Source organism: Lynx canadensis, chromosome D3 (assembly GCF_007474595.2).
Source record: "Lynx canadensis isolate LIC74 chromosome D3, mLynCan4.pri.v2, whole genome shotgun sequence".
Taxonomy (NCBI): domain Eukaryota; kingdom Metazoa; phylum Chordata; class Mammalia; order Carnivora; family Felidae; genus Lynx; species Lynx canadensis.
The window spans coordinates 73,563,752-73,591,142 of NC_044314.2; the positions used below are offsets into that span (position 1 = coordinate 73,563,752).

Genomic DNA, 27,391 nt, shown 5'->3' on the forward strand with positions numbered 1-27,391 from the left:
TCTATTGCTGCCATAAACACTCCTATACAAGCTGTTTGTGTGGACATATATTTTAGTTTCTTTTGGTTTGATACCTAATAGCTGAATGCCTGGGCCATATCATGACTTTATTATACACTTCTGAATAAAGTGCCAAACTGTTCTCCAATATGGCTGCAAAGGATTGCATTCCCACTAGCATACATGAGGTTTCAGATGACCATCTCCTCATAAAGCTGAAGTGGTATGTAAGTGGTTTTGATCTGCATTTCCCTAATGAGTAGGGATGTTGGGCTCCTTTTCATGGTCTCTACTGTTTCTATCACATTACCAGCAGCCTAGGCTCTGAAACTCTCCAGGAAGCATTGGCTTTAAGGAGCTTTAGTCTGAGCTATTGTTGAAATTGTAGGCTCAGCCTGCTCACGTGAACACAGCAGAAAATCCCAGCTCAGGAAGATAATTTTCTCAGAGACACTGGAATGGGGAGACTGAGGGATGTGAGGACCATAGTTAGGAATGTCCTGTGGAATCTGCCTGTGCCAGGCATGGCACGCGCAGGACTTCAGACCTGTTCTGGAATCTCTTCCTGACCATGCCGTTCACTAGTCAGCACAGGAGACAAACTTCAGGCTCAGCAAGTCTCCCCATGGCTCAGAAGAGAAGGTGCCCCTGGGAACCAAGGAATGGTGGCAGCCCCTTCTTCCCCGCCAACACACAGCGGCAACTTTATGAACCCACACATTCCACAGAGACTCCAGCGCATCCCTGACAAAAAATGCATAAACTCTAGGAAAAAATGAAAAATCCTTTCAAAAAGATAGAAAAGGACTTGCATAAATAGAAAGATAAACTTGTTGGTAGTTTGGCTTAATGGTTTCTTTTTCCCTAATATTTATAAGGACAATTTTAAGGACAGAAATAGTCTAGAGCATTTTGCAAATGAATGGACAAAGAAGTAGGACATAAATTGTTGGATACTGAGACATTTGTTAAAGCTAAAATAATTTAACCAATGTGATACTGATACAAGAATAAAAAACAAGATACGTATTAGCATCCAAGAAAATAATCTATGCATGCAATGCACTTAAGAGTGATGTTTAAAGCACCATCCAGCAGGTAGACAAAATAACCTCACACATGAATAGTTTACTTTTGAATTCTAGAAAAGTGAGATTTTCCATGAGATGTATGAAAAACTAATTTTTATGTAAATTTAAAATGGTTCCGGCTATGATGGAAAAACCCAGGAAGGAGTCAACCACCTGAAATTCTGGTCACCAATTCCAGTGTGTGGTAAGGATTTCCCCACACCAGCAAGCCGTACTGGGACTTCAGCTGGGTGCCCTACAAGTCAACTCAATTCTGACACTCAGTGCTGGAGATAACACAGATCCCACAGGGCAAGGGCTCAGTCCTGCAAGAATGCCCTCCATTTGGGGTGCCAATCACAAGTCTTGGGTGTTACCTGAGCTTTGGGCCCACTTGAAATGGGTTGCAGTTTCCAATCACCTTCTACAGGGATTTGATTAATTTGCTAGAGTGGTTCACACAATTCAAAGAAATGTCTTTTTTTTTTTCTGACAAGATTACTGATTCATTATAAAAGGGTATAACTGAGGAGCATCCAGATGGAAGAGATACACAGGGCCAGGTATGGGGGAAGGGCATGGAGCTTCCATGTCCACTGTGAGCCTGATATGGCTCCAAATCTCCACCTGTTCACCAATCTTGAAGCTCTATGAAGACCCTCCTTTAAAAAAAATTTTTTTTTAGAAAGAAAGAACATGCAAGTAGGGGAGAGGGAGGCAGAGAGAGAGAGAGAGAGAGAGAGAGAGGGAGGGATGGAGAATCTTAAGCAGGTTCCATGCTCAGCACCGAGCCTGATGCAGGGCTCAATCCCACGACCCTGGGATCATGACCTGAGCCAAAATCAAGAGTTGGATGCTCAACCAACTGAGCCACCCAGGTGCCCTTCTATTGGGTTTTAGTGGAGACTTCATTACATACTCATGATTGGTTAAATCATCAGCCATTGGCAATAGATTCAAACTAATCCCTCCCCACCCAGGTCAGGAGGGGGTATTGATAGTTCTAACCCTCTATTCACAAATGTGAGTGATGGCAACCAGCCCCTATCTTTAGTTGCTTTGCAAAAGTCACTTTGCTAACTTAACCAAAGACACCTTTACCACTGGCATCGCTTGCAAGGTATATCTTTTTTGTTTGATCTGTAATTGAGGAGTGGTGGGCGTGAGAGTTTCCCCTACTGGTCTCCCAGCAACACTCTAAAGGAGATTTTTCTTTAATTTTGACTCTATATATACATGTTTACACTCTCATAGATCAGGGCTCCTTCTAAGAGTGAGAAAAAAGTATAATAATCATGTGCAGCTCTACAGGATCATAGCATTTAGAAATCGGACCTGGATGTTTGAATAGACTGGGACCCGGTGAGCTACAGAAACAGCTGGTCTCTCAGGGCTTCGGGCCATGGTGAGGTGTGTGCCCTCCGTCCTGAGCCATAAACAGCCAAGGAGCTATGCACACACCCACCCTGAGGAGTCTGAGTAGAATATAAAGTCTGTCCAGAAATGATGGGAGGCCACATAAGCGGAAACCTGGCCTGGCTGTAATGCAGGGCTCAGATCAACACAATGTCACCCAATGTTGTGTCTGGGCCTGGAGACCAGGGTGCGCATGGGTTCCATTTCTGAGGGGTCAGGGATGATCAGAGCTGGGACCTGCCACCTGACACTGCCTGTGCCGTGGGCTCAGAGCTCACAGCTGGGGCCTCCCCACTCCTGGCTTCACCCAGCCACTCCCCTATCACCCCCCTGACATCCTCAGACGGAAGGACCTGACCCAGGGCCAGTGAGGGGACAGAGAACTTGGGTCTGATTTGCATGGATGGGCCTTCCCTCTCCCAGAAGATGAAGAGGGGAAGGGAGAGATTAGGGGAGGCTCTGCTCAGCTGGGTGGCCACAGAAGGCAGAAACAGTGATGGTCTGCCCCATGCCCTGCATCCCTCTCCTCCTTACCCTTCTTGCTCACTGCATAGGTAACCGGATTCAGGGACAGGGAAGTGGTCCAGGGAGGACTCTTGGGCCCTTTATCCTCCTCTTGTGTCTAGACCCAGCATCATCCTTCCTTTGTCTCTCCCCCTTGCAGAGTCCTGGGCCCAGTCTGTGCTGACTCAGCCACCCTCAGTGTCTGGGGCCCTAAGTCAGAGGTTCTCCATCTCCTGAACTGGAAACACGGACAACATTGGTTGTGTTTATTGCATGTACTGGTACCAGCGGCTCCCATGAATATGCTCCTCAGACTTCTCATATGTTATGATAACAATTGACAACTGATGCTCAGGGGTCCCTGATTGACTCTAGAGCTCAAGGTCTTGCAGCCTGAGCTCCTTGACTATCACTGGCCTCATGCTGAGGCTGGGGCTGATTATTATTCCAGGCCTGTGAGAACCGTCTCAGTGCTGACATGGTGTTCCAGGTCTGTGGGGAGGTGAGACAAAAACTTACTGTCCTCATAATGATGGGGATCCCTGTGCAGCCCCGACCCCTCTATCATAATAGTTGTTTCCTTTGTTTGTTTTGTCAAAAGCTAGGGTCTGGGATCCATCCACCAGGAACTTGCTACAAAGAATGGGAACCATCCTCTCAAATTCTGCCCCCAAGCTTGCGGTTGGCCACAATACATTGTCTGTTTTTACTCTAATTGAGCATAAATCTCTGGATTCTGGGACAGGTTGTCCTGGGGAAAGAGTCCACGGAGAGATGTGTCAGTCTGCTTGGGCTGCCATTATGTAATAACACAGGCTGTGTGGCTTAACCAACAGAAGCACATTTTCTCAGTGTGGAGACTGGAGGTCTCCAGTCCAAGGTCTTCGTAGGTTTGCTTTCCTGAGGTTTTTCTTATAGATGGCTGCATTCCTGTGGATCTTCACTGTGGTCTATTTTCTGTGTGTGCTCAACTCTGTTTTTTCTTCCTCTTTTTATGAAGAGACCATTTGATTAGGCCATCACCCTTATTTACGTCTTCATTTACCTTAATTACTTCCTTCAGTGACTTATATCCAAATACATACCATTGAGGGTTGGAGTTTCAACATAGGGTTTTGAGGGGGGACACAGTTGAGTCCATATCAGGGAGTCAGGGGAGAGCCAGGGACACAGTGTCCAGGTGTGTCGACTCTGAATAATTGACTGTGAAGATCCACACCATTTGGAGAATACCTACTATGTGAGAAACCTGAGTCTAGAGACGCAGACCACATGCGGACACCATAGGAAAGGTCCCCATGCTCAGGGCATTGACAGTGTTTGGGGGAAGAGAGAGGACACAGAAGCTAAACATGTATAGGAAAGCTATGTCCTGGGAGCATGAGGATGGGTGGGATCAGTGGGGTGGAACCGGAACATTGGAGCGGTTGACAGGGTACTCCAGAATCTCATGTGTTGTGATGAGGTCCCAGTGCTATGCAGACGAGGAAGGAGCAGGAGGGGAGCATGAAGGTGGGGACCAGGTGGGGCTGTGGATGGTGCCCACGTCACCCGGTCCTGGACGAGGGTTGGCCAGTGGGGTGGAGAAGGAGGGTCTGGACCCCTGTGATGTGGAGGATTTAGGGAATAAGGAGGGGGATGAGGATGAGAAAAAAGAAGTGGGAGGTGTGGCAACATTGCAGGGAGGGGGCTCCGCCAGCTGGGACAGCATGAGGACCCATCTCTGATGCAGGGTGACTTCCACCTCCCGATTCCGGGAAAGATCAGCCCCTGACCCAGGCGACTTGTTCATAGTTCTAGGAATGCACATATCTGCTTACTCTCATCTCACAATGTGCCTGTTGAAAGAGCAAAGAATTGTTACAAGAACACCATGCGAGGCTGAGCTCAGTTCCCTTGTTCTCATTGCTACCCATGTGTTATAAACGTTCCCCTTTAGGGAAGCACAGAAAATCACAATTTCCTTTAGATAAGTTAACATGAACTTCAAGAACTGGGGTTCCGTAGTTGGTTTGGATTTAAATGTTTCCAGAGCATTCTTTTATACAATAAAGATTGTTAATGACTACTTGGCTACCCTTCTCACTTTCTTGCTGAGAAAAAGGGATCAACAGGACATGGCGGATAAGGAGGCTGAAGCTGAGCTCCATACGGGACCCCAGCCTCGGAGCAGGGAGTCAGCAGTCCCGCAGGCAGGATCAAGGCAGATGGGTCCACACCCTGACCCTGTCATCCCCTGGTTGGGGCTTGCAAAGATGTGCTGGCAAGCAGTGTTAGGACAGGCTCATTATGTGCCAGGGCACACTGTCTAGAAGAAATAAGGAAACTACTAGAAATCCAATGGGAAGGCACCTAAAGAAGACAAAGCCTACACTGCAATGATCAGAGGAAGAAGAATTGAGGCCATGCTTTACAGAAGAATCAGAGAAAACTCTGAGATTATTTCTTAAGGAAAGAATTTCATGTTGTCACTAGTTTATAAATCCATTAAAGGAAACATAACTTTCCACAAGTTCACTTGCCCCTTTATTTATGACACACGTGGGCTAATGTGATGGAAAGTGCACTGAGCCAGGCACAGGGTCCCCATCAAGCAAGAGAGAAGCTTAAGCTGCAGAGTCTCCCAGCCAGGCGTCTTACAGTCTTTGATCTGGACAGTCTCCCAGAGGAAGAACGCACAAAGGGATCCCTTGGTCCTGCTTCAGCACCATTACATTCAGGGTGACTACAGAGCTTGGGTGAAGATGGCAGGCAGCTGAATGATGACGTTTCAGAAGAAATCACTGTCAGCAGGGTCGCTGGGCACCACTGAGTCTCTGTGATGCCCTCGCTCTTCCTGAAGCCCAGCGCCTCCAGCTGCAGCCCAGCTCCAGAATATTCTGATATTCCTGCCACAGAGCATTTCCGGGCCAGGCCAGGCTCACGCTCACCCACGGGGTTTGATCGGGAATTTAGGTAGTCTCACGTGACTTAGAAATCAGAAAATAAATTCCTCATGATGGAATTTCTCTGACCCCTTGCACCTTGCTCACACCCAGAGCTGGCCACATGGCTGGTCAGGGGTTCTCTCTCCCCAGACTCAAATCAGTTCAGAGACTGATGCGTGGAATTCCAGAATTCCTCTTTTTTTATGTTTTTATTTTTTTAATTATTATTTTTTTAACTTCTATTCATTTTTGAGAGAGACAGAGACAGAGTGAGAGGATGGGAGGAGCAGAGAGAGAGGGAGACACAGAATCTGAAACAGGCTCCAGGCTCCGAGCTGTCAGCACAGAGCCCGATGTGGGGCTTGAACTCACAAACCACGAGATCATGACCTGAGCTGAAGTCGGACGCCCACCTGACTGAGCCACCCAGGGGCCCCCTAGGATTTTCCTAATTTAAAAGCATCTGTTTACTTTATTTTGGCAAACGGGATCAATGTTTCATCTGTTCATTTTTGGTTGAAGTCTATGTTTCTGGCAAGATCATGATGAAAAGTGGATATATTTTCAGATGCAAGCACACAAATTGCTGTCATTTTTCTTTTGCTCCCACAGCACTCATTCTTTAATATGGACTATATTTTTCTCAAACTTTACATTTGAAATGTTGATCCTAAACATTTGGTCACCACCAAAGTCCTGCTCTTCTGGAACACATCCTGCTCAAGGGATTTAGAGTTTTAAGTAAAATTCTACAGAGAATATCATTTGTCACAGCCCCCTGCAGACTTGTGTCCTGTGCTTGCAGACAGGGTTCCTAGGAGTGACTCACTGTGTTAAAAATCTATATGAATGACAGTAGTCCCAAGTGTGTGGGAACGTTGACAGACAAGGAAGATTCGCCTGGAATAACCCACTAGCAATGTCTTCCATGTCCCTTCCTGTGGCCTCCCATCCCTCCAGAAAGGCTGTCTCTCCCCTCGGTGCTATTAGCAGAATAATTAGTTGACAGGGAAGGGGAGCCATGGTCACCAGTAGGTCACATCAGAGCAAAGAACACAGCGTCCTGCACAGAAGGGGCCATGTGTCCCTGGTGACGGGATCATGCCCATCACATTTTACACCTTATATATAGACTATTTATTTGTTAATTATACCTCAAAGCGTGTTGGTGAGAAAATGATTGGAAATTGAATTTTAAAGCCCAGATTTTTCTCTCAAAAAATTATCAGATTTGGTAAATTCCTTTCTCATCATCTCTATACGTCATCTACTGCTTCGTTGTATGAGGTAAGCCTCCGTACTTAGTGACCTCTCTCTGTGAACTTGTGAGCAATTTCTCTGTCGTTGTGTGTGTGAAGGGCTGCCTGTTACTGAGAAATTCAGAAAGACATACCATGCTATTTCCACAGTGTATCTTTGTTGTGAATATGTAGAGTTAAAAAAAATGAATGTATACACACCCACATAATTATTCTGCTAATAGTGTCTTTCAGATCATCGAAACCATCTAAGATTAAACATGTATTCTGATTAACAAATCAACACCCAATGAAACACATTCTATGAACAGTTCATTTCACCTCGAACAGGAAAGAAGGTGACTACACACGGCACTCATGGAACAAGTGAAAATTTGGGGACAAAAGTGAGACAGCTGCCACATTTACAAAAAAGTCAGCATCATTCATGGTGTGAAATGCTACAGGACACATACCCATCACAGCTGATTCAGCCCACATGTCTTTGTGTGTGTGCGAGAGCAGGGGGGGGGGGGCGAGGAGTAGAAATCATTATGCCTTTCTGAATGTTTTCTGTAAGAAGGGTGCTGGGGACAGTCAGAGGCAGCTGAACAGGTCTCCAGCCTTCTCCAACAGCACCTCTTCAGAACAGCTCATCACCAAAGAACCTTCCAATCTACTGGATGGTCCCTGTCACCTTCTGACAGGAGGGTCCCCACAGGCCAGAGGACAGTCTGAAATCCTCTTTTTCTGTCACTAGCCTCAGCTCAAGCACTCAAAATTACTTTGGGGGGCTCCTGGGAGCCTCATCCCTCACCCCCCCTTCATTCCTCAGTCTCTCCTCACACCAGTATCCCCACTCCACCCCGGCCCCACTCTCTTCATGGAGACCCATCCCCCTCAGGTCAGGGCTCCAGCCCCAGGTCCTACTGGGACAGGCGTGCTAAGAGGTGGGTCTCAGGGAGCCAACCTCTGTCTTTCTAAAGGTGCAGAGCCAGTGTCTTCTCAACCCCTTCCTCTGGGGTCCTTGTTGATGAATCCTCGCAAAAAGTAGACAGGAGAGGAATCCAGGGCAGGGCCGGGTTTCTGACCCTGCTTCACTGGAAAGTGAGGTCAGAGGGAGGAGGAGCTCCCCAGCCTTCACAAACCATGGGATGTGGCTGGTCCAGGCCTCTGTCTTTCTGATATGCTGACAGCAGGACACATCTCCCTTCAGGAGCCAGGTCTCAGGGCTACCCCGTTCCACTAATGTAACCCATGAGGAAGGGTCAGCATCTGAGGAGGCCGTTCTAGGGAACTAAGGGACGCGTGATTTGAGGAGATTTCAGCTTCGTGAAAGGCCCCTGGATGAAGGATTTTTCCCATTTCTGAGGCAGGGGCAATGGAAGTGGCGCTGGTCAAGGAGGGCCTGGCCCTCCCTCAGGCAGGATGGTGACCTTGCCTTTCACACCTGGTGCAATGTGCTCTAGGGCCAGCAGGTGGCGCTGTGGGCACGTGCCTCAACCACAAGGTAGCGCCCAGAGCTGGAGACCAAGCACCTGGCTGCTTAGTAGGTGTCCCCTGCTCAGGGATGCCTGGGGCCCAGCAGCCCCTTTCTCCCAAGGCCCTAGATGTCCCCACAGAAGAAATTCACCAGTCCCATGCTCTTTAAATACAACTTTGAAGCAGAGGGTATTGATTCCTGGTTGATGGAGAGGTTGGGGCAATCCGGAGGGATGGGGAATAATCTGAATGATGGGCCCTGTTCCCATCAGAGTGAGGGAAGGGATAAGAGAGGCTGGGGGATCTCTAGCCCAGCGGGAGTACGGGGAGAAAGTTCTTGGGTCATCTCTACCATGCACTGGACCCCTCTCCTCTTCACCTTTCTCACATACTACACAGACGACTGAACTCTGACGTCAGTGGTGGGGGAGGGGGGGTCCTTCGGGGGATAACTGGGTCTTTTCTTTCTCCTGGGTCCTTATCTTGAGTTGTTGGTGGTACCCTGACTCTCTCTCACTCTGTCCTTCACTTTAGGGTCCTTGGCATGGTCTTTGGTGACCCAGTCACCATCAGTGTTGGGGACTCTGGTCCAGGACGTCACCATCACCTACACTCGGAGTAGCAGCAGCACCAGATCTGATAATGGTGTGGGTTCCAACTCTTAGTGCTGTTGTTCCCCCAAATACTGGCTTTTGGAAGTACCTGGCCATCAGGGGTTCTAGATTGATCTTCTGCCTCCAAGTCAGATAGATACATGGCTTCACAGACCATCTGTGGGCTCCAACCTGAGGATGAGGTTGATTCTTACTGTCTCACAAATGACAGAGACCTCAATGCCCACACGGTGCTGTGTTCCCAGGAGAGATTGAAACATAATACACCCTCTGGGGTCCCTGATCAGACCTTCCCACCCTTGCAAATTGCTGTCACCATGACACCAGCACCTGAAGGTCTGAAACCCTCTGTATATCTGTTGATTCAATAATGTCCCCACCTCTGATCCCATCCAGGCTTGAGGCTGAGACATTCTTATGATGACTCCTCTTCCCAGACATGTCCACATAGGCAGGAGTTCAGAGTCTGTCTCAAACACAGAGACATGAAGAAGGCACTAGAGCTGAACCCAGCAGCCTCTGAACTCACGTGGATCCTCAGTTACTACAGATGAGTATAAACAAGTTAGTGTATTAAGGGTTGACCAATTGGCCGCATGAGGTGCAAGAGGAAATATTCTCGTTTTCACAGTTGTAATACATGATCTAATCATCAGGAATCCTAAGCATCAGGAATAGGTGATATAATAAAATTCTGCTGATGCAGCTGAGACACAAGCTTTCTATGGCCCCTTTGTAGTGAGAGGGGCCTCCCTTAAGCCCGATGCCCCCTTCTTCAAAATTCCCAGATGCCCCGGGTCTCTCTGTGACATCAGGAGCAGCTCAGAAAAGAGGGTCAGGACAACCTGTGGAACCCTAACTGGGGTGACAGGAGTGCAAGAGAGGACAGGGAGTGTCTGGGGTCTGATGGCTTGTGAGACAGGCTGGGACAATCCTGCCAGCAGTGGCCCCTGCCAGCAGAGACAGCACTCAGGGCTTCCAGGGTGTTCAGGCATCAGTGTGATCACTGGATATTGCTGACCTTCCAGGACCCAGAGGCCATCACCACACGGGCCACCTCTATCCCTGAGTCAGCTCTTCACCTCCTCCTCTGTTTCCTTCCACCTGTGAGAGGTCCTGACAGGGAGGCCGGACAGATGGACAGCAAGGGCTTAACTGAGCACAGCAAGCCCACCCCTGTGGAACTTTCCAGAGATGTAAAGAGACTTTGGGGTGCTCAGTATCCACGACAGAGCTTTAGCGTCAGAGTCTGGGTCTTAGGACCTGGGTTCCTCTCCTCCTCACCCTCCCCACTCTCTGCACAGATGAGGGCAGACCTCTCTAGGGTGGATGAAAGAACCCCCCAACTCTGCTCCACACCCCCCGCTCTCCCCTGCAGTGGGATGCCATCCTCCTCACATTCCTCTCTGTCCCCTACAGCGTCTGTGACCCAGGTGGGGCTGAATCAGCCACCGTCGGTGACCAAGCCCACCCTCAGTGACCAAGCCCACCCACAGATGGCCACATTCACCTGCACTGGAAGTAGGAACACTATTGGCAAAAAGTGAGCAGCTTGGAGGCAGCAACACCCGGGCCATGTCCCTACACTTCAAATCAACAGGAAGAAAGAACACCTGGCCCTCTTGCTCTCCCATAGAGCTTCTGGATGCAAGTCAAGCAGGCTGGCCTCTGACCACCCCTGAGTCCCAGGCTGAGGACGAGGCTGATCACTCCTGCTCAGCATGGGAATGCAGCCTTGAAGTTTGCACAACACTTCAGGCCAGTGGGGAAGTGAGACACCAACCCTGAGCTCCCAGGCCTCACTGGCACGCGAGGCCCTCGCAGAGCACCATGTCACCGGCCCACGAAGAGACAAGGGCTGGGTTCCACCTGACAGTTGTGTGGACTACTCGGGATTATAAGAAATAATAACGTCAAGAAAAAAAGGCTGGATCTGCAGAATTAGCAAGTGCATATGGACAGCTTCATTACGACTCTATTTGGCCTTTATGAATACATGTACACTCACGTGCTTTCACAAAGAGTGAAAACAGATTTCAGGTTTAAGTGAAAGGATATTTACTTTCCTAGGTCTTTCTTTCTATTTCATTTGGAGATGCTGGATTCATGTGCTCAGCTGGTCCATCCCTATGACCTTGAGTACATATCCACCAGGGTCACCAGCCACCAGCCCCCCTCCCCATTTCTCCAGCCTTGACACATGCCCTGACCTCTGACCCAGGGCTCCTCCACTTCTTCAGGGACTTCACTCGGCTCACCCTACAGATCTCACCTTACATACCATAGCTGTGCTCAGACTCCTCTGTCCCAGCTGCCCATGTGCACCCCACATGCACACAGGCAGTGTCCCCATATGTGTGCCCCTGCCGCACCCCCTTCTGTCCTTCCAGGTACCACATGCAGCAGGAGACACGGTTGGAGCTCCAGGGATACAGTTGACAGAGATGGACCTTTTGAAATAAATCATAGATTTCCACTGAGGTGACATTCCAGTTAGGAGGCTGTCACTGTTCCCAATGAGAACTTAGACATTTTCTATTCCTTTAGATACTATGGGAAAAAAATAGAAACCAAATAAATTGGAACCATCTGATCTCTGAGTGGTTTCTATATGTTCCCTGGGAAAATGTCTGTATCTTCTGACAATCTGTGGAGGGGTTTTAAAATCACATTTTTTTATTGTTTCTAATAAAAGTATTCCAATTACTCAATTTATGTCTGCTGGAGCCAGTTTTGTATCTTCCTAGGAAAGCATGTATTTTTCCAGTGGAGCAGAGTTGAAACAAAATGTTAGTTTATACCTATGCTTAATACAGGCTCTCAGATTTTATTTTTCGTTTTTCATTTTTCCACATAGGACCACCAGGTGATGCTGTGGGACTGTCCTGTGATCCATACACAGCTGCTCAATAAAGACCTTTCTTTCACTCAGAGATTTGCTTCAGGGATGGGCTTTGTGCTCCTGTTGGAGACTCAGAACCTGTGTCGTCTCTGGTCTGATAAGAGTCCTCCGAGTAGGAACATGTGTTCCCTCAGCAGGTGTTTCCTCCCAGGGCTCTCCACAGGGGTGAGGCCAACCTCCATGGTCCCCAGTGTATGGTCTGAGCTGAGCTCCAGCACCAGGGCTCAGGGACAGGCTGGGCAGTCACTAGATGGACCACATTTGCATGGACAGCCCCTCCTGTGGTAGAGGGTGGAGGAGAAAAGGAGGCCCGGGGCAGCCCAGCCCACTGTGGGTACCAGGGTCTATGTCACCATGGCCTGAACTCCTGTCCTCCTCGCGCTCCTCTCTCAATGCACACGTAGGGACAGGCACCAGGGACACAGAGAAGCCTTCCAGGTGGTCTCAGCCCACCTGGCTCAGACACTAGGAAACTTTTTACACTGGTCCCCGCCCCATCGCCCATGAGTGTCTGTGTTTGTAAGTTCCCTGTCCCGTCTGTGCTGACCCAGCCGCCCTCCCTGTCTGCATCTCTGGGAACAACAGCCAGACTCACCTGCACCCTGAGCAGTGGCTTTGGTGTTAACGCTGTATCCTGGTTCCAGCAGAAGCCAGGGAGCCCTCCCCAGTATCTCCTGTACTACTACTCAGACTCAATTAAGGAGTTAGTATCTGAAGTCCCCCGCCGCTTCTCTGGATCCAAAGATGCCTCGGCCAAGGCAGGGCTTCTGCTCCTCTCCGGGCCGCAGCCTGGGGACGAGGCTGACTATTACTGTGCTACAGCTCATGGCAGTGGGAGCGGCTTTCATTAGTCACAGCGTCTCAGATAAGGAGGATGTGAGGCAAAAACTCCTGAACCCACAGACCTAGTCTCTGAGTATTTTTCCTGACAAGCTTCTGTGGAGGCTCCTGTAGGGGAGACACCTCTGTGGTGAGACCTGTCCTTGAGGAGAAAGGAGTGACACACAGATTACACTGTTGCTGGGACAGCACAGGGGTTCCAGGAGCACACGTGGGTGGGAGCATAGATCCCAAGTGCACATGCCCCAGGGTGTGGAGAAAATTAATAAGAACGAATCATATAAAAGCAAAAGGCCTCAGTTTTTCCCTCCCACTGTATCTCTTTTATTATTCATCCAGAATGTTTTATTTCTCACACTTTGGGTCACCAATTCTATGTTTTGTTTGTCAAGTGATTGTCTACAACATCAGTTGCGGGTTCTACAATTTAAGTAAATGTAACACTCAACTTATCTGCCTGGAAATGGTGTCAGATGCACAGGTTAGGGGCTCTGTCCCAGGAGACGACTCCTATTCCAACGCCGACAACAAATAGTAGTTAACCCATAAGTTCTGTCCAACGTGATGCAAACAGGGGTTCCCGTGAACCCTCCGCAGGTTTGATTAATTTGCTAGGGCTGCTCACAGAACTCAGGGCAACTCTTACTTCCACTTGCCAGTTCCCGGAATGATACTGAAAGAGTAGGATGAACGGTCAGACGAAGAAGCACATGGGTAGGGGTCTGAAAGGAGCCCCCAAACAAGAGTTCCCATCCCCGTGCAGTTGGGGTGTGTCACCTTCCCTATATGAATGTGTCCACCTATGTGGGAGTCTTTGAATCCCATATTTTGGCATTTTTATTGAGTCTTCATGTAGACGTAATCAACCATTGACTCCACATTCAGCTCTTCTCCCCTCCCAGCAAGGGAGAGGCTGGATATTCCAAGCGTCTGGTCATGGCTGAGACTTTCTGGGGACCACCCCCAGCCAGGAGCCTTTCTAGGGTTGCCTCACTGAAACAAAAATGCTCCTAGTGGCCTTGTCACCTAGGAAATGCTGAAGGCTTCGGGAGCTCTATGCCAGGAATCGGGACAGAAACCCATGGTTTCTAAGATCTCACAATATCGTCTCAACTGAAAATGATGACAGTCATACTCATCCATTAAATGTAACTCTTTGTACTAATGATACATCCATAGCTGATATGTTAATACCTACCTTGGTCACAGACACAATTTTCTCTTTCTCTGAACCAGCTGACAAAAAAGTGGTCACAACTGTTTCTTACACTGACAATACCCCCCCCCACCGCATACCATACCCCACCTTTTCTCCGCTCTGTTCCTGCCTCCCTCAGGCTTCAGTCTATCCCTCTGGCTATTCAGGTCTGAATGCTGTCTCCAGGTTAGGATTTTAGAGAACACTGGAAACGATCTTGCTGTAGTTTCCAGTGTGCAGTGTCCATCTGTAGGGAGAAGTCACAGAAATTGGATCAGCAGAAAATCCCTTCATCATTTGATTCCTGCTGTCATCCCCAGATTGTAGCTCCTATGCAGCATCAGCCTCCGTCAGTCTCTAATATGCCAACACGATTACTGTATTTCTTACAAATGAATGCTTATCCAGACTTGGAGCTATCGGTGTACTTATTTATCTTCTTCAGAATTAGTGAGGACCCGCAAAAGGTCACTGTTGAAATAGTCAAAAAAAGGAAGGATTGATTGCATATTTCAATACATGCCAACTTCTCTTGTTCCCCAAAATATTTGTTTCCTAAGACCATCAGGACCCTCACTCAGCCACACACACTTTGCTCCAATCAGTGGAGTCTCATGCATCGGCCCTTTGCCAGAATAAGAGTAGATGCTCTCTCATGGTCAACACAAGGGAGGCATCGGGAGATCATGGAGGTGCAGGGAGGATGGCTGTGATGCAGGAGTTGGGGGAGGGGGAATAACGGGGATGTCTGGTAACCCCTGGTCCTGTGCCTGCTGACACCTGAAGACCCCAAAGCTGTGGGGCCTTGTGTCTGTAGGGATGAAAATGGACAGAAGTCTCTCCATCCAGAAGAGTTGAGCTTCTGATTCAGTGGAATTACTGTCAGAGCTAATCTGCACCAAATTCCTCCATCCTTGTGCAAGAGAAATAGCACTCAGGACACTGACCTTCTTTAGCTCCAAGCTTCAGGACACTGGTGTGTGTTGCAATGAGCCAGCCCCAGGAATCAGTTTGCATGGAGATCAACACTCAGGGAGTTGAGTAATCAGAGACGGACAGGGGAACACTTGTATTCATGTTTGGCCACTGAGTGAAAGTCTTCCTGAGGGCACTGGGGCGTATTTTTGTTCTTTCTTTCTCTCTCTTTCATACACACACACACACACACACACACACGGCTCTCTCCTCTCTCTCAGTGTCTATTGTCATGGGCTCTGCAGTTTCTGGGATTCTCTGTCTTTCCAGAAGTCATGTTCAGCCTGTGCTCACCCAGCCATCCTCAGAGTCACAACCTCCGGGAGGCAGAATCTTTTCAGCAGGAAATACCATGGACATCGAGTGTGACTGGGATCCTGTCACCGGGGCAGAACATGCCGCGAACACCTGCTCTCCTGGGACAAGGCTGATGCTCAGGAATCCCAGGGCAAGTCTCTATCTCTGTGGGCAGTTCAGCCCTAATAATCTTTGAGCTCCAGTCCATGCCTGAGGCTGATCAGCATGTTGATTCTGGGATAGCAGCCTCAGTGTTGCTCCCACAGAGCTCAAGGCCCTGGGGATGTAACACAGTCTCCCTGTGCTCTCAGGGCTGAACTGTCACTCCTGTGACACTCCAGTGGCACCTCCAGCCAGGATGGACCTCTGTTGAAAAGTCGATCCAACCAAGGGCTACAGGGACTGTGACCTCAGGGACATAGTGCCCCTTATCTCCACCTCACCCAGAGTCAAATGTGGGATCTTTGAAAGAATTTTCTGGGTCAAACTGGCCTTGGGTAATAGAAATACATTCCTCTGGTCATGGGTGACTGAATGAGCAATTAACTGCTCTATCTTGAACATATGGGACACACAAAACACAGCAACGATTGTTTTACCCACCCCTGAGATGAATCTGACTCCTAGTCAGTCCATCCTGGAAGTTCTGTGTTTAATTCCATCACTGAGATGAGTCTGAAGTTCACAGGAACAGGCTACTAATGGTGCTTCCCTGGGCACCATGTTGGGCTTTCCTTCTTGAAGGACCAGACCTAATATGCAAAGTCATGATTAAAAAATAAATTAATAATAATAACAACAGTAATAAAAATGATTTATTTTTTATTTTTTTTTTAAATTTATAATGTTTATTTAGTTTTGAGAAAGAGAGAGAGAGAGAGAGAGCGAGCAAGTATGAGCGGGGGAGGGGCAAAGAGGGAGATACAGAATCCAAAGCAGGCTCCAAACTCCAAGCTGTCAGCATAGAGCCCGATGCAGGGCTCCAACCCATGAACTGTGAGACCATGACCTGAGCTGAAGTTGGATGCTTAGCCAACTAAGCCACCCAGGTGCCCAAAAGCATGAAGTGATTTAGAAACAAGTTTACAAGACCCCGATTAAACCAAGAACTAAAGTCACGTCTTTTCCATTAGGTTTTCATCCATTTTCTCAACTACTATTTCAATCCATAATTTCTCTGCAATAAGCACGAATCTATGAAAACATACTCATGATTGTACCCGCATCTTCCCATTAACAGTGTCATTGAGTTTAAATAATTCTTGCTGAACTGAATTTTGTATAAAATCACCCACATTCATTTTGAGGTAGCAGTTGTCCAAGTGGTGACAGACACATAAAGTCTGAGACGAGGTCCCCATCAGAGCACCCGCAGCTGTCACTCCTTCCCTCCTGGAGCTTCCTGCAGGTTTGCCCTTCGTGCTCTGAGGTCAGTGCCACACCCGGGCTCCTGCAGACTTGGGTCTGTGTGCTGGGGGGACAGATCCTAGGAGGGAAGCACTAAGCACAGGGTGTGGAGAACTGTTGTTTCGCGGAGGTGGAAGTAGTGACAGACGACGAAGATGGTCAGTGTGTAACCCCCCAGGAAGGCACACGAGAGCATCTACCCACAACCTGGAGAAAAGGGCTCCCTGTCTTCTCAGTGCTGAGGGAACTTCTGGGAAAGGATAACTTTGAAACCAGAAAGGAAACAAGCAGAGGAAAGAAATTAGCCTCCTGCCCAGAACTGGCCAGGTGCCAATGTGGACCCATCACTGTTCTGGCCCTGATCCTCATCTGTGTGGTTGTACAAGAGTCACCACCTTAGTCCTGACCCATCAACAGCCAAGAGAGCCATGGACACACTCACTACGTGGAGCCTGAGTAGAGCACAGTGTGTCCTGAGGTGATGGGAAGTCACACAGGGGGACACCTGGCCTGGCCTGAAGGAATGGGACAGTGGACACAGCAGTGAGGTGGGAACTCTCTCTGATGGGCTCTAGTCACCATGTCACATAATGTTGTGTCCAGGCCTGGACACCAGGGGGCACATATCACTTGTTTCTGAGGAGTCACAGATGACCAGAGCCGGGACCTGCCACCTGCTATTGCCTGTGCCCTCTGCTCAGGGCTCACAACTGTGACCTCACCACCCTCTTACCCAACAGAGCCCCTCCCCTTCCCTCCACCCTGACATCCTCAGGCAGAGGGACCTGACCCAGTGCCATTGAAATGTCGAAGAGCTGAGGGTCTCATTTGCATGGATGGGCCCTCCCTCTCTCAGAGGATGAAAAGGAGAAGGAACAGATTAGGGGACATCTGCTCAGCTGTTCAGCCACGGAAGGCAGGATCAGTGATGACCTCAACCATGGCCTGGTCCCCTCTCCTCCTCACCCTCCTCATTCACTGCACAGGTGACTAAATGTGGGGACAAGGGAAGCGGTCCTGGGATAACATGTGTGACCTGATTCTTCATCACCTTCTCTTTGTCTCTCCCACTTCCAGAGTCCTGGGCCCAGTCTATGCTGACTCAGCCGCCATCAGTGTCTGGGGCCCTGGGCCAGATGGTCACCATCTCTTGCAGTGGAAGCACCAACAGCATTGATATTTATGGTGTGAACTGGTACCAACAGCTTCCGGGAAAGGCCCTTAAACTCCTCATCTATGGTAGTAGCGATCGACCCTCAGGGGTCCCTGACAGATTTTCTGGCTCCACATCTGGCAACACAGGCTCCTTGACCATCACTGGGCTCCAGGCTGAGGACAAGGCTGATTATTACTGCCAGTCTCTTGACATTACTCAAGGTGCTGACACAGTGCTCCAGCCCTGTGGGGAAGTGAGACAAAAACCTGCTGTCCTCCCAGCAATGGGACTTCCCATCTATCCCTCACTTTTTGGCCAACTGAGCTGTTGCTTTGTTTGATATAAACTGGGGTCTGAGACCCACCTTAAGGAATTTTGTCTACAGTCTTTCCACATTCTCTGAAGTTTCTCCTTGAAGCCTCTCATTGGGAGCAAGATATTGTGTGATTTTCTCAAACTGAGCACAAATTCCTGCATTCCAGGGGCAGGCTGTCCTGAAGACAGGGTCCATGACAGGTCACGGCAGACACAGGGACACAATGTTCAGCTCTGTCTGAGTCAGGACACATCAGGAGTGTCCAGTATGTGTCCTGATAACAACAGTTCCCAAAAATTGCCCCTAAATCCTCATCTATTATGATGGTTAGACCCTCTGGGGACCCTGATTCATTCTTTGACTCCGTGTCTGGAAACTCTCACTCTGTGATCATTACGGGGCTGAGGTCTGAGGATAAGACTGCTCCTCCCTGCCCCCCACCCCCACTGTGACAGCAACTTGGGCTCACACAGAGTCCCAGGCCCATGAGAACTGAAAGCAGAACCCCTTTCTCATCTGCTAGGAGGGCAAGGTTCCAGCAGCTGCTCAGGTTCAGCCTGTGACTTCTGCTTCTGATGCTCCTGCTGCTGCCACCATGGGCCCCAGTGCACGCAGCAGCACCACCTGGGAGTGAGGGCTCCTCCTTCCCTTCTGTCCCCAAAGTCACTCGCAGCAGCCCCTTCCTATACAAAGGGTCTCAAAGGACACAAGGAAGCTCATCTTGCCCATCAGGCAAGACACAAGGTTTCTTTGTACCGAAGTTCATGGACTGGGGGTCGTAGGTCCAGTGTTCTCAACTCCCACCTGACCTCTGACGAATCCAGGGTCTCCATCCTTGGTCATTTACCCATTTCTAGAAGTTTCCAGACCTATGTAATCCTCTTATTAGTCTTCAATAAGAATGTCTGTACTTTTTTTGCTCTTTGGGATGATTTCTTCTCTCACTGCAGCATAAGCCCTGGATTACCTATAGCTGAAACATATATTTCAGTCATTTGAAATGAGTCCCTGTCCATTCCCATCAATGCTGAGATCCAACCAGTGACTTTTCTTCTTCACTTTCATTGTATAATACTTGCAGAAAGATGTTGAATAATAATGGTGTTTAGCTCAGATTAGTCTTTTCATCTTATAGAAATGTCCCCCCGTCCCCACCCCATTAGCTAATTTTCTGGTTGTGGGACTGAGTCTGATGTGTGGGTACAGAGTGTGTTATCACATTATAAAATCTCTGTCTGCTTCCATTTTATGTGGTTTTTATTAGAGCTTTGCTTTCAGGTGGAGTGGACCAAGATGGTGGAGCAGCACGGAAGTTCTAGGCTTCTTTCATCCCTAAAATGCAGCTAGATCAGCACCAAACCACTATTTCTAGCACACCTAGAAAATTGCTCTGAGGATTCACACAACAATCCGCATAACTTGAGCCACAGAACTTGGAAGGTACTTGGCACGGAGAGGTGAACTGGGGGAGAGAGAAGCCACAGAGGGTAGGGAATGGTATTTGGGGACAGAGGACAGAGAAAGGAAGGAACATACAGGAAAAGCACTCCCCGCAAAAGTAGTTGGAGAGAAAGAGTGGAAGCACCCATAAGTGCCCGAATAAGAAAGGGAGAAAGCAGAAAGCAGAAAGGAGAGGGTTTTGGTATCATTATGACTCTATTACCAGGGCAGGACAGCACTGGAAACACTGCAGCGCATTACCTGGTGGGAAGACCGAATTCCCAAGGACAGGCAGTGAGGTCTGAGGGATCGACGGGCCACATGGGAGAAGCAGTTTCCCTGGTACCCTGCTGGGAGGGCATTTGGTAGAGGTTGTACGGACTCCCCACAGGCAAAGCTCCCAGCGGACCGCGGAGAACACAATTGCTGGTATTGGAACGGAAACGCCAGGGTGAGGCGAAACCTGACGTGGGTAGTGTGCTGTTATTGCGTTGAAATGCTACCACTACACGATTGCACAAACTTATTCTGTGGCGGGCCGGCATCCAGCCACACCTCTGAGCCTCTACAGCTGCGTGATTGAAGGAACTTTCCTGGGGGCAAGCCGGGCATCTGGCCATGGCCTAGGGAGACCATCCATGAAAGAGTTGGAGTGGGTCCAGATGGCAGGGCCCTCAGAAGTGAAGGGTTTGGAAATACAGCCCCATATGACATAAAATTCGGGAGGGAGGTGCTGCCTGGCAGGCTGATGTCTTGGACAGGGACAGTATAGAAGTGGGGAATGGAAGGACCCCAGAGACCAAGGAGGGGTGCTTGATTGCCAGATAGAGCACAAAGTTCTGATCTAGAGACTGGAAAGTTAGGTGACGCCATTTTAACCTCTCCCATGCATCAACACACATCCCGCACACCGTGCCACACCAATCCACTTCACTAAGTTAAGTAGCACCACCTAGTGGAGAATGGAGCCATGACACCAAGCCCCGACCAACTGCACCAACCAAGCCCTAGAGGAACACCACAAGTCTCTCCCACTCCTTAGTGTATGGACTATAAAGTGCTTCATAGCTTGACTTATAGGGGAAACTGGATGTAATTTCATTCGGATTTCATTCTGTTTGCTGGTCCATCTATTCATTTCTTTGTTTTGTGTTTTCTTTTTTTTTCTTTTCTTTTTCTTTTCTTTCTTATTCTTGAATACAGAAAGAAAAAAAATTATTTTTTACTTTCCACTTTCATATAATTTTTAAAATTTTTGACTACATTTTTTGGAAATTTATTTTTTATTCTATTTTACCTTCTTCAACTCATTTTATTCTGTTTTATTGTATACATTTTCTTAATTTTTAAACATTTACTTTTTTTTCTTTTCTTTTCATTCCTTTTTTTCTCTATTCAATCAAGCTTCTTTCAACAACAAGACCAAAGCATACCTAGGATCTAGCTTCCTTTATTTGATTTTTTTGTTTCTTTTTTAATCTTTTTAATTTTTCTTTTTTATTTTATTAATTCTCTTTCTTCCTCCAAAATGAAAAAACAAAGGAATTCATCCTAAAAGAAAGAGTAGGAAGAAATGACAGCCAGAGACCTAATCAACACAGATATCAGTAAGATGTCTGAACTAGAATTTAGAATCATGATAATAAAAATATTAACTGGAGTTGAAAAAAAAGAATAGAATCCCTTTCTATGGAGGTAAAAGAAATAAAATCTATAACTAAGCTGCAGTCTCAAATTGATGCCATGGCTGCAAGGATGGATGAAGCAGAAAAGCAAATTAGTGATGTAGAAGATACAATTATGGAGAATAAGGAAGCAGAAAAAAAGGAGAGAAACTAAGGCAAAAGAGCACAATATAACAATTAGAGAACTCAATGACTCACTAAAAAGGAATAACATCCAAATCATAGGAGTCCCAGAAGATAAAAAGAGAGAAAAACAAGTAGAAAGTTTATGCAAGCAAAGCATAATGGAAAACGTTCCTAACCTGGGGAAAGACACAAACATCAAAATCTAAGAAGCACAGAGAACTCCCATTAGATTTGACAAAAACCAACTATCAATAGGCATAACATAGTCAAATTCACAAAATAGACAAGGAAAGAATTATGAAAACAGCAAGAGAAAAAAAGTCCTTAACCTATAAGGTAAGACATATCAGGTTCACAGCAGACCTATCCACAGAAACTTAGCAGGCCAGAAAAGAGTCGCAGGACATATTCAATGTGCTGGATTGGAAAAATATGCAAGAAATAAAGAGGTTCCCAGACAAACAAAAACTAAAGGAGTTTGTGACCACTAAACCAGCCTGCAAGAAACTTTAAGAGGGAGTCTCTGAGAGAAGAAAAGACAAAACAAAACAAAAAAGGCCAAAAGCAACAAAGAGTAGAAAGGACCAGAGAACACCACCAGAAACTCCAAATCTACAGGCAACACAATGGCACTAAATTCATATCTTTCAGTACTCACTCTAAATGTCAAAGGTCTAAACATTCCAATCAAAAGACATAGGATAACAGAATGGATAAGAAGAGAAGATCCATCTATATGCTGTTTACAAGAGACCCATTTTAGAACTAAAGACACCTTCAGGTTGAAAATAAGGGAATGGAGAACCATCTATCATGCTAATAGTCACCAAAAGAAAGCCAGAGTAACCATACTTATATCAGACCATCTAGATTTTAAAATAAGGACTGTAAAAAGAGATGAATAAGGGCATTATATTAAAAATAAGGGGTCTATCCACCAAGATCTAAGAATTGTAAACATTTATATCCCCAATGTGTAGATACCCAAATATATAAATCAATTAATCACAAACATACAGAACCTCATTGATAATAATGCCATAAGAGTAGGGGACTTCAATACCCCACTAAACAGCAATGAACAGATCATCTAAACAGAAAATCAAAAAGAAAACAATGACTTTGTGTTATACACTGGACCAGATGGACTTAACAGATATATTCAGAACATTTCATCCTAAAGCAGCAGAATACACATTCTTCTCGAGTGCACATGGAATATTCTCCAGAATAGATCACATACTGGGTCACAAATCAGCCACCAGCAAGTTCAAAAAGATTGAGATCATACCGTGCTTATTTTCAGACCACAATGCTATGAAACTCAAAATCAAACACATGAAAAAATTTGGAAAGACAATGAATACTTGGAAATTATAGAACACCCTACTAAGGAATGAATGGGCTCACCAAGAAGTTAAATAGGAAATTAAAAAGTACATGGAAGCCAATGAAAATGATAATCTGACAGCCCAAAACCTCTAGGATGCAGCAAAGGCAGCCATAAGAGGGAAGTATATAGCAGTCCAGGCCTTCCTAAAGAAGGAAGAAAGATCTCAGATACACAACCTAACCTTACACCTTAAGGAGCTGGAAAAAGAACAGTAAATAAAACCCCAAACCAGCAGAAGACAGGAAATAATAAAGATTAGAGCAGAAATCAATGCTATGGAAATCAAAAACATAGTAGAACAGATCAATAAAACCAGGAGCTGGTTCTTTAAAATAATTAACAAAATTGATAAACCCCTAGCCAGTTTGATCAAAAAGAAAAAGGAAAGGACCCAAATAAATAAAATCAGAAATGAAAGAGAAGTCACAACCAACACTGTAGAAATACAAAAAAAAAAAAAAGAAGAAGAAGAAGAAGAAGAAGAATATTATGAGCAATTATCTGTCAACAATCTGGGCAATCTGGAAGAAATGGACAAATTCCTAGAAACATATAAACTACCAAAACTGAAACAGGAAGAAATAGATTATTTGAACAGACCCATAACCGGTAAAGAAATTGAATTAGTAATAAAGAACCTCCCAAAAAACAAGACTCCAGGGCTGGATGGCTTTCCAGGAAAATTCTACCAAACATTTAAAGAAGAGGTAACTCCTATTCTTTTGAAGCTGTACTAAAAAATAGAAATGGAAGAAAAACTTCAAAACTCATTCTATGAGGCCAGAATTACCTTGATTCCAAAACCAGACAAAGACTCCACTAAAAAGGAGAACTATAGTCCAATTTCCCTGATGAAAATGGATGCAAAAATTCTCAACAAGATACTAACCAACCAATCCAACAATGCATTAAAAGAATTATTCATCACAATCAAGTGGTATTTATACCTAACATGCAGGACTGATTCAATATCTGCAAATCAATCAATGTTATACATCACATTAATAAAAGAAAGGACAAGAACCACATGATCCTCTCAATAGATGCAGAGAAAGCATTTGACAAAATGCAGCCTCCTTTCTTGATAAAAACCCTCAAGAAAGTAGGGATAGAAGGATCATACCTCGAGATCATAAAAGCCAAATATGAAAGACCTACCGCTAATATCATCCTCCATGGGGAAAAACTGAGAGCTTCCCCCCTAAGGTCAGGAACATGACAGAGGTGTCCACTGTCACCACAGTTGTTTAACATAGTATTGGAAGTCCTAGCCTCAGCAATCAGACAACACAAAGAAACAAAATGCATCCAAATAGGCAGGGAGGACGTCAAACTTTCACTCTTCACAGATGACATGACACTCTATATGGAAAATCCAAAATATTCCACCAAAAAACTGCTAGAACAGATCCATGAATTCAGCAAAGTTGCTGGATATAAAATCAATGCACAAAAATCGGTTGCATTTCTATACACCAATAATGAAACAACAGAAAGAGAAGTCAAGGTATAAAACCCATTTACACCTGCACCAAAACCCATAAAATACCTAGGAATAAACCTAACCAAAGAGCTGAAAATCTACACACTGAAAACTATAGAAAGCTTATGAAAGAAATTGAAGAAGACGCAAAAAAATTGAAAAATATCCCATGCTCATGGATTGGAAGAACAAATATTGCTAAAATGTCAATACTACCCAAAGCAATCTACATATTCAATGCAATCCCTATCAAAATAACACCAGCATTCTTCACAGAGCTAGAACAAACAAATCCTAAAAATTGTGAGGAACTGGAAAAGACCCTGAAGAGCCAAAACAATCCTGAAAAAGAAAATCAAAGCTGGAGGCATCATAATTCCGGATTTCAAGATGTGTTACAAAGCTGTAATCAAGTCAGTATGGTACTGGCAAAAAAACAGACATTCAGATCAATGGAACAGAATAGACAACCCACAAATGGACCCACAAACGTATGGCCAACTAATCTTTGACAAAGTAGGAAAGAATATCCAATGGAATAAAGACAGTCTCTTCAGCAAATTGTGTTGGGAAAACTGGACAATGGCATGCAGAAGAATGAACCTGGATCACTTTCTCACACCATACACAAAAATAAACTCAAAATGGATGAAAGACCTAAACATAAGACAGGAAGCCTTCAAAATCCTAGAGGAAGTAGCAGGCAAAAACGTCTTTGACCTCCACTGCAGTAACATCTTACTCAACATGTCTCCAGAGGCAAGGGAAACAAAAACAAAAATGAACTATTGGGACTTCATCAAGATAAAAAGCTTCTGCACAGCAAAGGAAACAATCAACAAAACTAAAAAGCAACCTATGGAATGGGAAAAGATATTTGCAAATGACATAAAAGATAATATCAAAAATCTATAAAGAACTTGTCAAACTCAACACCCAAAAAGCAAATAATCCAGTGAAGAAATGGACAAAAGACATGAATAGACACTTTTCCAAAGAAGACATCCAGATGGCCAACCGACACATGAAAAAATGTTCAACATGACTCATCATTAGGGAAATACAAGTCAAAATCACAATGAGCTACCACCTCACACCTGTCATAATGGCTAAAATGAAAAACTCAGGCAAAGACAGATGTTGGTGAGGATGGGGAGAAAGCGGAACACTTTTGCATTGCTGGTGGGAATGCAAACTGGGCAGCCACTCTGAAAACAGTATGGAGGTTCCTCAAAAAATTAGAAATAGAACTACGCTACAACCCAGCAATTGCAATACTATGTATTTATCCAAAGGGTAGAGGGGTGCTGTTTTGAAGGGGCACATGCACCCCAATGTTTATAGAAGCACTATTGACAATAGCCAAAGTAAGGAAAGAGCCCAAATGTCTATCAACAGATGAATGGATAAAGACGTGGTATATATATATATAAAATAGAGTATTACTCGGCAATCAAAAAGAATGAAATCTTGCCATTTGCAACAATGTAGATGGAACTAGAGGGTATTATGCTCAGCGAAATTAGTTAGTCAGAGAAAGACAAATATCATATGACTTCACCCATGTGTGGAATTTAAGATACAAAATAGATGAACAGAAGGGAAAGGAAGTAAAAATAATATAAAAATATATTTAAAATAATATAATAATATATTTATATTTATAATATATTTATATTATATAAATAATATATATATTATATAATTATATATATTTATATTATAAAAATAATATAAAGATATATATATTCTCTTATAATACAGAGAATAAACTGAGGGTTGCTAGAGTGGTTGTTATTGGGGGGATGGGCTAAATGGGCAAGGGGGCCTTAAAGAGAACACTTGGGTTCAGCTATGGGTGTTATGTGTAGGAGACGAATCACTGGATTCTACTCCTGAAATCATTATTGCACTATATGCCAACTAACTTGCATGTAAATTTTAAAAAATAAATAAAATAATTTTTAAAAACTTTGCTTTCAATTATGCAAATGACCTTTCACAGTCCAGAGAGATCACGTGATTTTCATCTGTTGATTTACTAATTTGTTGTCTTATCTTAGAGGAATCACCCATGTGTAATCCCACTCCATATCTGCAAAAACTCACATGTGGTCATAGTATATGACTATTTTAGTCTGACAAGGGTATCCCACTATTGATATTTTATTTAGAATATTTATATCAATATTTCATAATATTCCACAATTTTCCTTTTTCTGTATTTTATGTGTCAAGTGTTTGTATCACTGTATATTTCTTTCTATAAGAATTTGTTTTCCATTGTTTTTTGATGATTTGAATATATATATATATGCTTCATATATATATATATATATATATATATATATATATGAAGCAAGCAAATGAAACTATGATCTCTGAAGATTGCTAGTGGTTTTTTGTGAAGTTAATCACATCTTATGCCTTTTTGTGGAAAAGTTCCTAATAAATTGTCTATTCTTTTTCTAAGGAAATTGGTCTGCTTTTATTTTCGGAAATTTGTCTGTTTATTTATTTTTTAAATGAAACCATTTTTATTTCCTAGTAAAGTATGCTTTTATTTATTATTAAGAGAGGTTAACAGTATTATTTTTTTTTTCATTTTTGATTTTTGTCCACGTGTCATTTCTCCTTTGCATATTTGTGTATTATCCACTTTCATGTAAAGGTTAGTAAGTGGATTGTTCTATTTTCTTATCAAAATCCTGATTGTCAGGGCGCCTGGGTGGCTCAATCGGTTAAGTGTCCGACTTCAGCTCAGGTCATGATCTCAGAACTCGTGAGTTCGAGCCCGTCATCAGCCTCTGCACTGACCACTCAGAGCCTGGAGCCTGCTTCAGATTCTGTGTCTCTGTCTCTCTCTGCCCCTCCCCTTCTCTCTCTCTCTCTCTCTCTCAAAAATAAATAAGCATTTAAAAA

General features: G+C 45.3%; 2 gene segments (V, D, J or C); both read left to right on the forward strand.

The window, feature by feature from the left end:
• LOC115528231 overlaps positions 1 to 27,391 on the forward strand; it is a 917,695-nt gene that overhangs the window by 390,721 nt on the left and 499,583 nt on the right.
• Positions 1 to 27,391, forward strand: part of LOC116738411 — a 688,014-nt gene that overhangs the window by 193,974 nt on the left and 466,649 nt on the right.